The sequence below is a fragment of the Gambusia affinis genome, linkage group LG01 (assembly GCF_019740435.1).
Source record: "Gambusia affinis linkage group LG01, SWU_Gaff_1.0, whole genome shotgun sequence".
In the NCBI taxonomy this organism is placed as follows: domain Eukaryota; kingdom Metazoa; phylum Chordata; class Actinopteri; order Cyprinodontiformes; family Poeciliidae; genus Gambusia; species Gambusia affinis.
In genome coordinates, this window is record NC_057868.1 from 28,020,231 (window position 1) to 28,032,302 (window position 12,072).

General features: G+C 38.2%; 1 pseudogene; it reads left to right on the forward strand.

The window, feature by feature from the left end:
- The first annotated feature begins 16 nt into the window (after window positions 1-16).
- On the forward strand, window positions 17-9,520 carry LOC122828710 (annotated as a pseudogene).
- The last annotated feature ends 2,552 nt before the right edge of the window (window positions 9,521-12,072 follow it).

Genomic DNA, 12,072 nt, shown 5'->3' on the forward strand with positions numbered 1-12,072 from the left:
TGTTAGTGTGAGCGACATGGACAGTCGAAAGCGACCCATGGGGCCAGCTGCTAGCTCGATGAGGGAGTTCAAAACCCCGGAGAAGAGAGTGTCAGTGGTCCGAGGCTCGCCTCCGGACCCGGCTTCATGCGGTGGGGGAGTCGAGGAAACCCGTCAATACCTGCAAAGAGAAGGACTTGAAGAGTGGAAGGATAAGTTCAGAGGTTCGCTTTTACTTTTAGTTAGTCACAAGAATATAATGCTTGTTAGCAACGCAAACATACGACATGGATGTGTGGTTGTACATGTTCCACTGACTTTGCGCTTTTGGTTCCTGATGTGGGATTCAGCTGAGAGGATTTACAGGTGTGGACTGAGGTACCTTAAGGATGAGGACCTGAAAAGATTGGTATAAAGTAAGTATTTTACATCTTCCACCAAACAACATGACATCGTGGGATTAAAGGAAACGTGACTACTACTTCCTTTTCTGCTTCTACATTGAATCTGTAGCTCATGAAGAGGTTTAAAAGGAAAATCTTCTGATTGTTCACTTCAGGTGTCTCGGTGACTGTCTACGGATTCTGCACAACTCAGGAAACTGTGCAGGTTGAAGCTGGAGCCCAGCAAGGTGCAAACATTTTCCCGCTAAGGCAGACCGTCAAGGCTGTTCAGATAACATTAAGCAGACTGTGGTCCAAGGGCATCTACACAGACAGCACAAAGGGAAAAGAAGAGTCTCCTGTGTTTTGTTTTGACCCCTTTGTGATGCTGTTGGATCGTGAGAGTAGAATTTGATCCTGTTCTAATATCTTTTTTCCGACCTGGTTGTCAGGTCTTCAACGATCCATCCATGGCCCACGTGGAGCTGCACCCACTTCATTAAGATCATCGACACGCCTCAGTTTCAACGACTTCGAAACATCAAGCAGCTTTGAGGGACGTGTCACGCTTTTTCCTGGGGCCTCCCACAACCGCTTTGAACACAGCATTGGGTAAGTGTGTCTACATGTCACACCTAGTTGCTCTTAATTAACTTTAGGTAATGGATTTGGGAGGGAAATGCTCACAGTGCCTTGCTGAATTATTATCATTACGAAGGAAAGCTTGTCACATTTTGTCAAGTTGCGACCACAAGCCTTTAGTTTATTTTATTTATTGGGTTTGTAGTTGATAAAACCAAACAAAATGCATTATTGTTTGTTGTGAAAAGAAAATATAATTTCAAATATATTTACGCATCAGAAATCATAATTCTGATGCATGCATTTGTATTAAGAAACCGTGAGTCGCATTCATTTGTAGCTGTACCTTTTACAGCAGTTACAGCTACACCTCTCCTTGCTTTGCACATTTAGTGATTTATATTCCCCTAAATACTGGGGGGAAAAAAACAAACAAAAAAAAACGCTCATTCAGACTGTATGTACTGTCTCACAACAGCAATTTTCAATAATTTTCAAACATACAGATTGTTCCTCCCAGGACTTGTATTACATTATAACAATCACTGCTCCTAAAAAGAAAATCTATAAATTATTAAAGCAGCAGTCATATGCACATCCCAGTTGTTTGCACAGTTTTTTCAGTTCTTGTAAATCATTTCTTATAAACACACACATGTATATAATTATAGATTTTATAAAACCTTCAATGTGAATATGAATGCTTGACCATAAGTTGCTCTTGTGACACCTGAATTTCCCCACTGTGGCAATAAAGGACAGATTTAAAACCTACCTGTTCTTTTATTTCCACTTTATAATGCACGCAAAGTGGAAATGTGAGCCTGTCACATAAAAACGTTGCTATGTGGAACAAAATGACAGGGTGTGGAGACTTGACAAACACGCTGTATTTTAAAATGGAAATGTTTGTTTCCACTTGGCCAGTTATGTCAAGCAGGTCAAGTAATAAAAGAGTTGTGTCTCTCTCGTGACACTTTGTTGTGTTTTTGGCTTGTTACAGGGTTGGGCACTTGGCTGGACGACTTGTTCAAGCTCTCAACGAGAAGCAGCCAGAACTCCTCATCTCTCACAGGGACATTCTTTGCGTGCAGATCGCTGGACTCTGCCATGACCTCGACTGGTCAGTGCTGCTCTGGGCAGATGTCTGCAGACTAGGAGACCAGCAGCTCTGAACTTTTAGGGACTTTGTTTTGCTACCACTAGCTTTGGATCTTGTCCCTTTGTAATGAGGAAAGGAAGAGGCTTTACTTCTCTTTTTAAAAGCCTTTTGCGCCACAGCATCAACTGTTGTTGGGTCAGTTGATAAAAACCAATCCATTCAGGGATTAGTTTGTCTTTAAACTTTGTTGTAATGTATTTTAAGCACATACTTATCACTGAACTTACAGGTTTCATCTCAGATGTTTCCCAATTCTTTGGCTTCAGTTTCTGGGTGTAAGAACAGAAGTGGAGTTGCTGATGATCTGTTTCAACACCACTCTAATCCTTTTAAGATCTTGCTACTCGCCTCTGAAAGAGCCTGTAAACCCAGTATTGTTGTGTTATTCCCCTTTCAGGACATGGACCTTTTTCCCATATGTTCGATGGCATGTTTATACCCAAAGCACGTCCAGGAATTAAATGGAAGGTAAGACTTTTTTTTTTTTTTTTTCAGGCATGGTCTGGTTTTTCTTGTCTTGACAAAACATAGTGTTCCCTGTTTGGTTGAAGCTAATTTCAGCTGTAATTATGAGTCACATAATTACAGCTGAAATATTTGGATTATCTCCTTAGTTGCCAAACATTTTGGCAACTATGTTCGATGGCATGTTTATACCCAAAGCACGTCCAGGAATTAAATGGAAGGTAAGACTTTTTTTTTTTTTTTTCAGGCATGGTCTGGTTTTTCTTGTCTTGACAAAACATAGTGTTCCCTGTTTGGTTGAAGCTAATTTAAACTGCAATTATGAGTCACATAATTACAGCTGAAATATTTGGATTATCTCCTTAGTTGCCAAAACATTTTGGCAACTAAGGAGATGTCAAAAAGAAAGTCTCACTGTCCTAGTTCAGCTACAAATCAAGTGACTGCTCTTGTCGCTAAGTAACTCGAATTATTTTCACTTCATTAAAATAAAGACATGAGCATTAGTTTCATTAATTGTCCAGATTAATTTTCCACCACATTAAACAAGAAACAAAGATCTTAACTTCCATTTATATCTGTCCTTTTTAGTTATTCTCCATTAGGAAGCTTTTCCAAAAGCTAGATGGCTTGATGGTTTTGAAAAGTAGCTTGGTTAGAAGAAGGCTTGGACCACTGTGTGGAAGCCAGTTTACGCAAATATAAATGTTTTAATACTTTTACAATATAAAATGTTTTAATACATGTAGAAAGTCAAAGTTTCATGCCAAGAAGTCCATCTCTGTTGACTTCTGCAAACCAGGTTGAATTTATGCCAATTCCAAAGTTGCAATTTATGGCTGAGATCTAAAGTTTGGAGAAGACTTTATTGAGGAGTCTCTACAAATGGTAAATACATTTCCAATAGCCAGACTGATAAAGACATGCTGAACGACTTCTGCACAAAATGTGTAAGCTGTTAATGTCAGTTGTTACATCATTGAGCTCCTTCTGTTGAAACTTGTTCCATTTAATCATTTTATGGCTCAGACTGCCTCCTAAAATGACATGAGACAACCGCCCCACCATTGGTAGCAGAGTCTTGTGTTTTCACCTAGGCTGCCTCCCTAAAAGAAGAATTTATCAATAGCCTGTTGGGACAAACTGTAATATCAGCTGAGCAGCTCTGTCGAGGAGAGGACCTGTTCATCAAGGAGCAGATCGCAGGACCAAAAGAAGCTCAGGCCGAGGAGAGAAGGCACCAACATGTTGAAGAAGACACTTTGTATCACTATTCCTTGGCTGTGCCATTGCAAATATCTAGAGTTTGCAAAGTCTAAAAAAAGATTTTAATCTCTATAAACCTATATCCAATGGTGTCCAAAACGTTTGCTTTTGCTTTTTTAAATGAAAATTGCAAAAAAGATAAAAGCAATCTGATAGCTTTTTTTTTTTTTTTTTTTTTTTCAAAAATAAACTCAAAATGTTTTAGGATTTTTAAATTCATAGCTATAAAAGTAAGATTATAAATTGTCTTTTACTTTTAAAGATAATAAAACATGCAGCAACCCCTCAAGTTGAAAAAATCACACAGGTGACGTTTCTTGTACTTGACTCACGTTATCTAACAAAGTTGCTTTGAACATCACCAATTCTTAAGTCATGCACAGTCATGTGATCAACACTTCAGCAGTAGCTTATCCAGACATAAGAACCAACCATAACATATTAAACTACAGCAGAAACACCATATGGCTACACATTTAAATAGAGAAAATGTCCTGTCTATTTTTTTGTATTTTCTCCAACATAAAGTTGAATTCTAAATGGGAGAATATGGTAATTCATTGCAGTAGCATTAAAACCCAACCACCATCCCTGGGGTGGAAAGTTTCTAGGATATGTTTACAGTAAAGGTACACCACAGATGTTAGGATTGATGTGGATTATCACCCTGTTTGTTTAAGAGGATGGATATTTTGCAGGATCACACCTGAACCATAAATCATGGTTTAATATTATCACTAATGATAGCAAAGTATAAAATAGTGGTCGCACAGCGTCGTTTTCCAAAGAAAAGTGTCCTCTAAGGAGATTAGTTAACATAAGAGGAACATGCAGCATCGATGTGGATAAATGACTATGTTTCAAGGTGGGGGATTTTTATGATTTGATGACTCAAATCACACACCTTGATTACTATCAACCTGTAATTAAATTATGTTCCTGTTGCATGAAATAAGCCATTGTTTTGCTTCTTCGGCGACCTTTAGGGACTGCTAATCATCTGGGCATCCAGAACAACTTTGACTATCAGCCGCCTTGTCACATAATAATTTGCAAGGGTCTGTGAAGTGGATGGAGAGGAAGTACATCTGCACAAGAGACAAGGTGTCCTTTTATTTTTTTGTTCACTTTTAATTAACAGGTTAGAAAAACGTGGAATATGGTCTTTAACATTCAGGATGGGTTTTAAAACAGGAGGTGGGCAATCTACATGTTCCACACTAGGAAAGTCTATCATCTGGGCACAGAAGAGCCTATCAGCACAAAAGTGGTATGGTCGTGAATAGAGGACAATGTTAGTTATTACTCTTTTCTTTTTCAAGTAAGAGACAAGTTTCTGTGGATTTCTTCTTAGCTCATGCAACAGTTTTTTCCTGCAAAGTTCCTGATACGTTGAACTAAATCAAAGTTTCACAGGATCACTGAAGCTTTTTTTTAAAAGCCAGATCCACATCCACATTTGAAGGCTATCAGGGAAATATTTTCACTCTGTCCACAGCTATTGAGGACACAGGTGGCTCAAGCACAAAGCTGACAGGTCGGCAGCAAAGACTGTAAATTTACATGGAATTACATTTTTAGTCAACAATTGTAACTGAATGAGCCCTCTTCGTAAATGAAGGCTGGGGAGGTAATAAATCCGCATATTGGGATAAGTCATGGGTTGATTTTAAGACAGCACAATATGGTGAAACATGTAGTAATAATAGTGTTGTTGAATAATGTAATGAAGATATCAATCTTTATTAATCCAGGTTTTCATGACTGTTTTTTATTTTCCTTCATCACAGTTTCCCAACTACTGTTTGTGAACTTTAACATCTCAGTCACTAAAAATGAACATTTCAATCGAAGGGAGTGAAAATCCATCCAGCAGACCACATGCATTATTGGCATGTATATTTTGGCACTTGGAATATAATATCCTACTAAGTATTGGTTCCAATACCTGTGATTATGATATTGTACACACCCAGTTAAAACCAGACGTTTGCATTCACTACTTAAAGTGACGCATGCATTTTTTTTTTCTATTCCTTTGTGCACCTGGAAGTAGCTCTCCAGTTGTGTAATAGCGTCAGACTCTGAGATCTGGGTACACAAATAAAATGCTAAATTTGACTTCAAGCTTTCTCAATGAATTAGACAAGTTTCTTGAGTTGAAGTAACTTTGTTTTCTTCTTTTGTTCTCTCTGATAATGTTTCTATACGTTTGAACAGATCCTGAACTCGCCCAATCAGAAGCTTGCAGAATTGCATATTGATACTGAACAAAAATCATCTGCCGCCAACTGTAATAAGTGTCTGTCAACCCAGCCGGACAAAGCCTTGACCGTCACTCAGGTTTGTTTGTAATTGAGCAGCTGTTTTGTAAATTTAGTTTATCGGAGGGTTGAATAACCTGAATTGTTTGAATATTTTCAAATTACACACAGTCAGGCTGCATTAGGTTATATTCTGGAAACTGGAAAATAAACTAAAAAGAGCAGAAATTGAAATGTTTTTCCCAGATTTTGGATTCAATTAAAATAAGGCCTTTGTGGTGAAAAATCATTTTTAAAAACTCAGATTGACTGCAGTAGTTTATGTGTTTCATCTTAATGATGTTTGAATGGAAATGTCTGCCCACTTTACCAATTATTTTCTCATTTTAAGGAAAATATTCACATTTGGGAGGCAGAATTGGCTCAGTCCATCCCCCACAGTGGCTCTCATGATGTTGATCTTCAGCCAGAGGACTTTGTTGTCAGCGTGAGTTTTAAAACAAAATAAAAAATTTGGGGGGGGAAACACTTGAGCTTTTCTGTCTGTGTTTTATTTTATGAAATATTGCCTGTCCTTGTAGGTTATCACGATGGACTATGGGATGAAGGAAAAGAACCCCATCAATAACGTGCGTTTTTACTGCAAGGATGACCCAACAAAAGCCATAAAAATCAATAAAAACCAGGTAAGAATTTAATGTAAAACCGAATCCACTGTTCCTCTTTCATTATCAGGGTTCTGTAGAACCTTTCTGCTTGCTAACAAGATTAGCCGTTTGATTTAGCCGTGTTGGACGAGGAATCGATCTGAAAGCTTTATTACATTACTCTCCCAATCAATCAATCAATCAATCAATCAATCAATCAAAACTTTATTTGTATAGCACATTTCAGCAGCAAGGCATTTCAAAGTGCTTTGCATCAAATCAAACACAAAAACACAATGCAACATAGAATCAACAATAAAACACAACATCAAGTCAGACTCCGTCAATAAACTTGCATTTGATTACGTTTCAAATAAAACTCTAAACAAGTGGGTTTTTAGTTGAGATTTAAAGAAAGTCAGTGTTTCATCTGTTTTACAGTTTTCTGGAAGTTTGTTCCAGATTTGTGGTGCATAGATGCTAAATGCTGCTTCTCCTCGTTTGGTTCTGGTTCTGGGGATGCAGAGCAGACCAGAACCAGAAGACCTGAGAGGTCTGGAAGGTTGATACAACAGCAGCAAATCTTTAATGTATTGTGGTGCTAAACCATTCAGTGATTTATAAACTAACAACAGTATTTTAAAGTCTATTCTTTGAGCTACAAGTAGCCAGTGGAGGGACTTTATAACTGGTGTTATGTGAAACAGCAGTTGGACACCTTTGAGTTAAATGTCTAAAATTTTTCTCTCTCTGTTTCCATCTTGAATTTATTACTAAAATAAAGATTTATGTGGTGCCGTTATTCCTTTTAGGTGTCTAAACTTCTCCCAGAGCGATTTGCTGAACAACTGATCAGGGTGTACTGCAAGAAGACAGATGAGAAGAACCTGGAGGCTGCCAAGAAGCACTTTGTTCAGTGGTGCATGAACAGGAACTTCTCAAAGCCTCAGGTATTTCTGCAGACTGCATGGCATAAACAGTTGGTCAGATATTTAACAATTTAATGTTATGTCTATGTCATAACATTAAAAAGCAGATTTCTCTCCTTTTCTAAGGCCCTGCACTAACAGAACACTAACCAATATGTATGGATAGTGTCAGAGGCATATTTTAATAGTTCAAATAATAAATAAACCTTAATATGCATTATGTCAGACTGTTTATGAAGATTTGCACGACATGCCTAAAGTGTTACTTTTTTAGCAACTTTCTAGAAAGAAACTGTAAAAATAAACAAATGAAAACAATTCACAACTTGCACTTGTTGTTGACCCAGCTTAGGATATTATGCTTTGATTTAGTCATTAAACATACAATGTAACGACGACAAAAACCCTCATAAAGATGAACATGTTATAGTTATACAATCAGTCTCTGTTGTGTTCATCTGTTCATGAAGCCGCAGGCATTTATCAATCTTTTACAATTTTCCAGACTCAGTTTGGTTTTTGGAAATGGAACAAACTCTATCTTCTGTTATGTTGTTTCACGTTTCCCCATCAGATACTATTTAGCTTCCTTGTTCAGACTTCAGACACCATGAAAGATCAAACAAAGTGCTTCGGCAGATTTGTCCAATTCTTTTGTAACTGCACTCTCAAATACATGTGTTGAAATATTTATGGATGGATGCGTGCTGCACACCCTGAAAGCTCTATATGACCCAAAACACATAAGAATCTGATGGTGGTATAGTAAAAATAGTTAAAATTTGCATTTAATTTATTAAAGGTAAAACTATACAACTTTCTACTGATACTGCCGCATTCTTGCAAATCTCATGTTTTGCATTCTTGCAAATCTCATATTTTGCATTCTTGCAAATCTCATATTTTGCATTCTTGCAAATCTCATAACAAACATTTCTTTCTTACCTGTAGGACGGTGATGTCATAGCACCTGAGCTGACTCCTCTGAAACCCAGCTGGTGCACCAACAATGAAGGCGAGGACAGTGATGGCTGCAGCTCCAAAGAAACAAACGTTCACATGAACGGAGTCAAGAAAGCCAAGACTCAACTTAACTTTCAGTGAACGGAGAGAGACAGCTGCCCCTTGTTGCACATTAGAAGTAAACAGATGAGTGTTACATGACAAGTATATTTTTCTTCAAGTCGAGTTCGTTGAAGAGCCCAGCAAATAGCTTTTTATACAAAACACAGAAAGTAGAAGAGAACGGTTTAGTGAAACAGTCCTAGATAAGGTTTGTTTCAGAAAAATAAGGTTCAATTTAGCAATATACATGTTTATTTTATTGTTTTTAATTGGTTTAATTTGTCAAATATTCATTAGGCAGCTTAAAGGCCTTCTATACTTTTTAACACAGTATCTTCATCAAATTTTACTCAGCCTTTAATAACCTCCACCATAGACTGCTACATTTAAAGAAACAGCTCTCCACATTTAAAGTGTTTTTACATTTTATTTTTATTATTTGAGAAGAGGGAGGAACTCCCTTTCTATTTATTGCATGTAGAGTTGTGTTTTGGTTGAATTTTTTGTTACAACTTTATTTATTGTTTCTCTAGAAAATGTTTTTGCTTGCTCCTCCTCTTTGCAAAGATTGAAACATTTTAATGTTTACCTTCTACTAAATCATGTTGTGGCCTCATCAGATCTTTGCTTGATTCTGTTTAAAAACAACTGATAATGTTGGTTGCTGTGGTTTTTGAATGTAACCCTTGTGAAGGTTTGAGAAACAAAATCTGTTGAAATAAACTCTTCAGAATTGAGAGGACACCATAAAGTCATCTAAAGCTGAAGAAGAAAGACACAGCTTGTTTTGTCTGATTGTTTTACATAACTCATGCTAAAGGCTGCAGAGAAACAGGTGAATTCTTGGTGACTGATTGCACTAAGAATTACAATCACAAGCTGCTAAGAAATCTAATATGATGTTCATGCCAGTATCACCATCACACTGTTTGACTTCAGCCCAATCATGCTGGGCATTTTAAACTGCTTGTTCAATTAACATAAAATAATCTGATATATCTGTGTCATGCCTATGTAATGATGCTATATCTTTCCTATTCAGGAATTGAAACTGGTGGGCTGATAATTCATTTTACAAGACAAATGGATCCAATTAATATGCTGCTATAGAGTGAAATTCATTCAAGGTGTGAAGAGGTACAGTACAGATCAAAAGTTTGGACACACAGCTGTGTCCAAACTTTTGGTCTGTACTGTAAATACAACCATTTTGAAATAAAACCCTTCCAAATCTCTGTTTCTGACGGTGAGAAGTAAACAACTCTTAGTGTGAAGTTCCTTTATTACAGGAATCCTTGACCACATAATAAGAACACTGGCAGCTGAAGGAGGAACAGTTTATCCTGCTCTCTCTCGTCCTTACTGATAACTTTGCCTGAGTTATTGTTAAAGTGACAGTTTTTATAGTTATATTTACATTTTTGACATCATAACTGGATTACTTCAAACCTAAAGAATTGGGGGATCTTCTTACTTTTATTTTTACCTCACTTTTCTTCATCTCCAAGTTGAACCAGGACAAATCCTCCGACCGTAGCAGTGTTATACAAGAACTTCAGTCTATAGAAATGAAGATCAACGCTAACTGTGGAAATGAGACAACTCTTCCTTAACTCAACAGAGAGGTCGTACCCCTTAAATCAAGCAGCCCACCCTGGAACACTCTGGGTCCCAAGCCGAAGCAAAAGTCTCACACTGCAGATCCGATGAGACGACTGACAGGGAGAACCCCTCGCCTGGACAAATCAGCGTGGCCGACTCTGAGCCGAAACCCACCCTGAACTTCAACACCTGCTCCACCAGAGAAAAACAAACAAGCAGCTGCTACCAAAACGATTCCACCGACTCCGCTCCCAAGGACAGAGTGACCAGCCCAAACCTCAAAACATTCTGACACTGTGGGAATCCCACTGAAAAACAGATTTTCTGCACTCCAGCCTGAGCCTCTGAGTGAAACCTCACCTTCAAACATCAACAATGAGGCAAGACCAACACATCCACCCCCCAAAGCTCTAAAGGACAAAGCGACCACCAGGAAGACGAAAGCTATGCCAAAAGTGCTTAATGTTGGAGATGAGGCAGTAAATGGAATCAGTCACATTTGCAATCCCAAGAAAACCAGAGTGATTTCTTTTCCTGGTGACACTGTGTCTGATTTAACTCGCAAAGTCCTCTCTCTAACCGCTGATCAGCCAGATATTGAGACTTGCCAGATCGTTGGAGCCAACGATCTGGCAAAGCAGAAATCTGAGATTCTGAAAAAGGACTTTAATATTCTTCTGAACACTATCGGAAAATTAAAAATGAAGTTATTTCTCAGTGGTCCAATTCCATCACCTCAATGGGGAGACGAAAAACACTCCAGGCTGGGCATGATAAACAAATGGCTGATTAAAACCTGCTCTGCCAGCTCAGTGACCTCCATCGATAACCTCTGGATCTACTGGAAGCGCTTTCACCTTTTTGGAAGAGCCGGATGCAATCTTAATAAACATAGGATAAAGCTACTCACTGCAAACCTTTTTTATTTTATCAACAAGGACAACAACAACAAGGCTCAAGGATGTCTGACTTGGATGGAACCCTCTGCGTATCAGGAGCAACTCGTTCTAGAACAAGCTGATACAACATCGACTGAAGACAGAGAGACTGGTTCCATTCCTCCTTCTCCCCTCCCCCGCCCACTCTCTGCTCATCCACACATTCACAGGATACATATGAAGAAATATCTTCTGGACCGGAGTTTCTTAAACTTACAGATAGAATGAATCAACAAGTTCTACTTGATTTCCCAGGGAATCAATCACTCTCCGTTTCTGAGGTCTGAGGCCGGGGTCCAGATATTATCTTTACACCTGTCTTCCCCCAGAATGTGTCTGGCCCCTCGGCAGTGCAAAACAGGACATTATCTGTCCGGATCACTACAAGAAAATTTACAAAAGAACTGAAACATAAAATACAGCGGACCTAATTCAAATCTTTGACTGATCCCCTGCCTAAAGGAACCTCAGACTGAAAACCTTTTGGGCTCCAAGTCACTAAAACTAGCTCTTTTAAATACCAGATCTCTCTGTGCTAAAGCTCTATTAATCAATGATTTCATCACTGAGCATAATATTGATGTTATGTTTCTGACAGAAACATGGTTGAATGACAATAATGAACCAATCGTACTAATTGAATCTGCGCCTCCTAACTACAATTTCTTAAGTGAGAATAGAAAATATTAAAAAGAAGGAGGTGTGGCTTCAATATTTAAGAATACCATAAATGGTAGTAAAATTTTCTTGGGTCACTTCACCTCTTTTGACTATCTTGGAATTGAGGTTA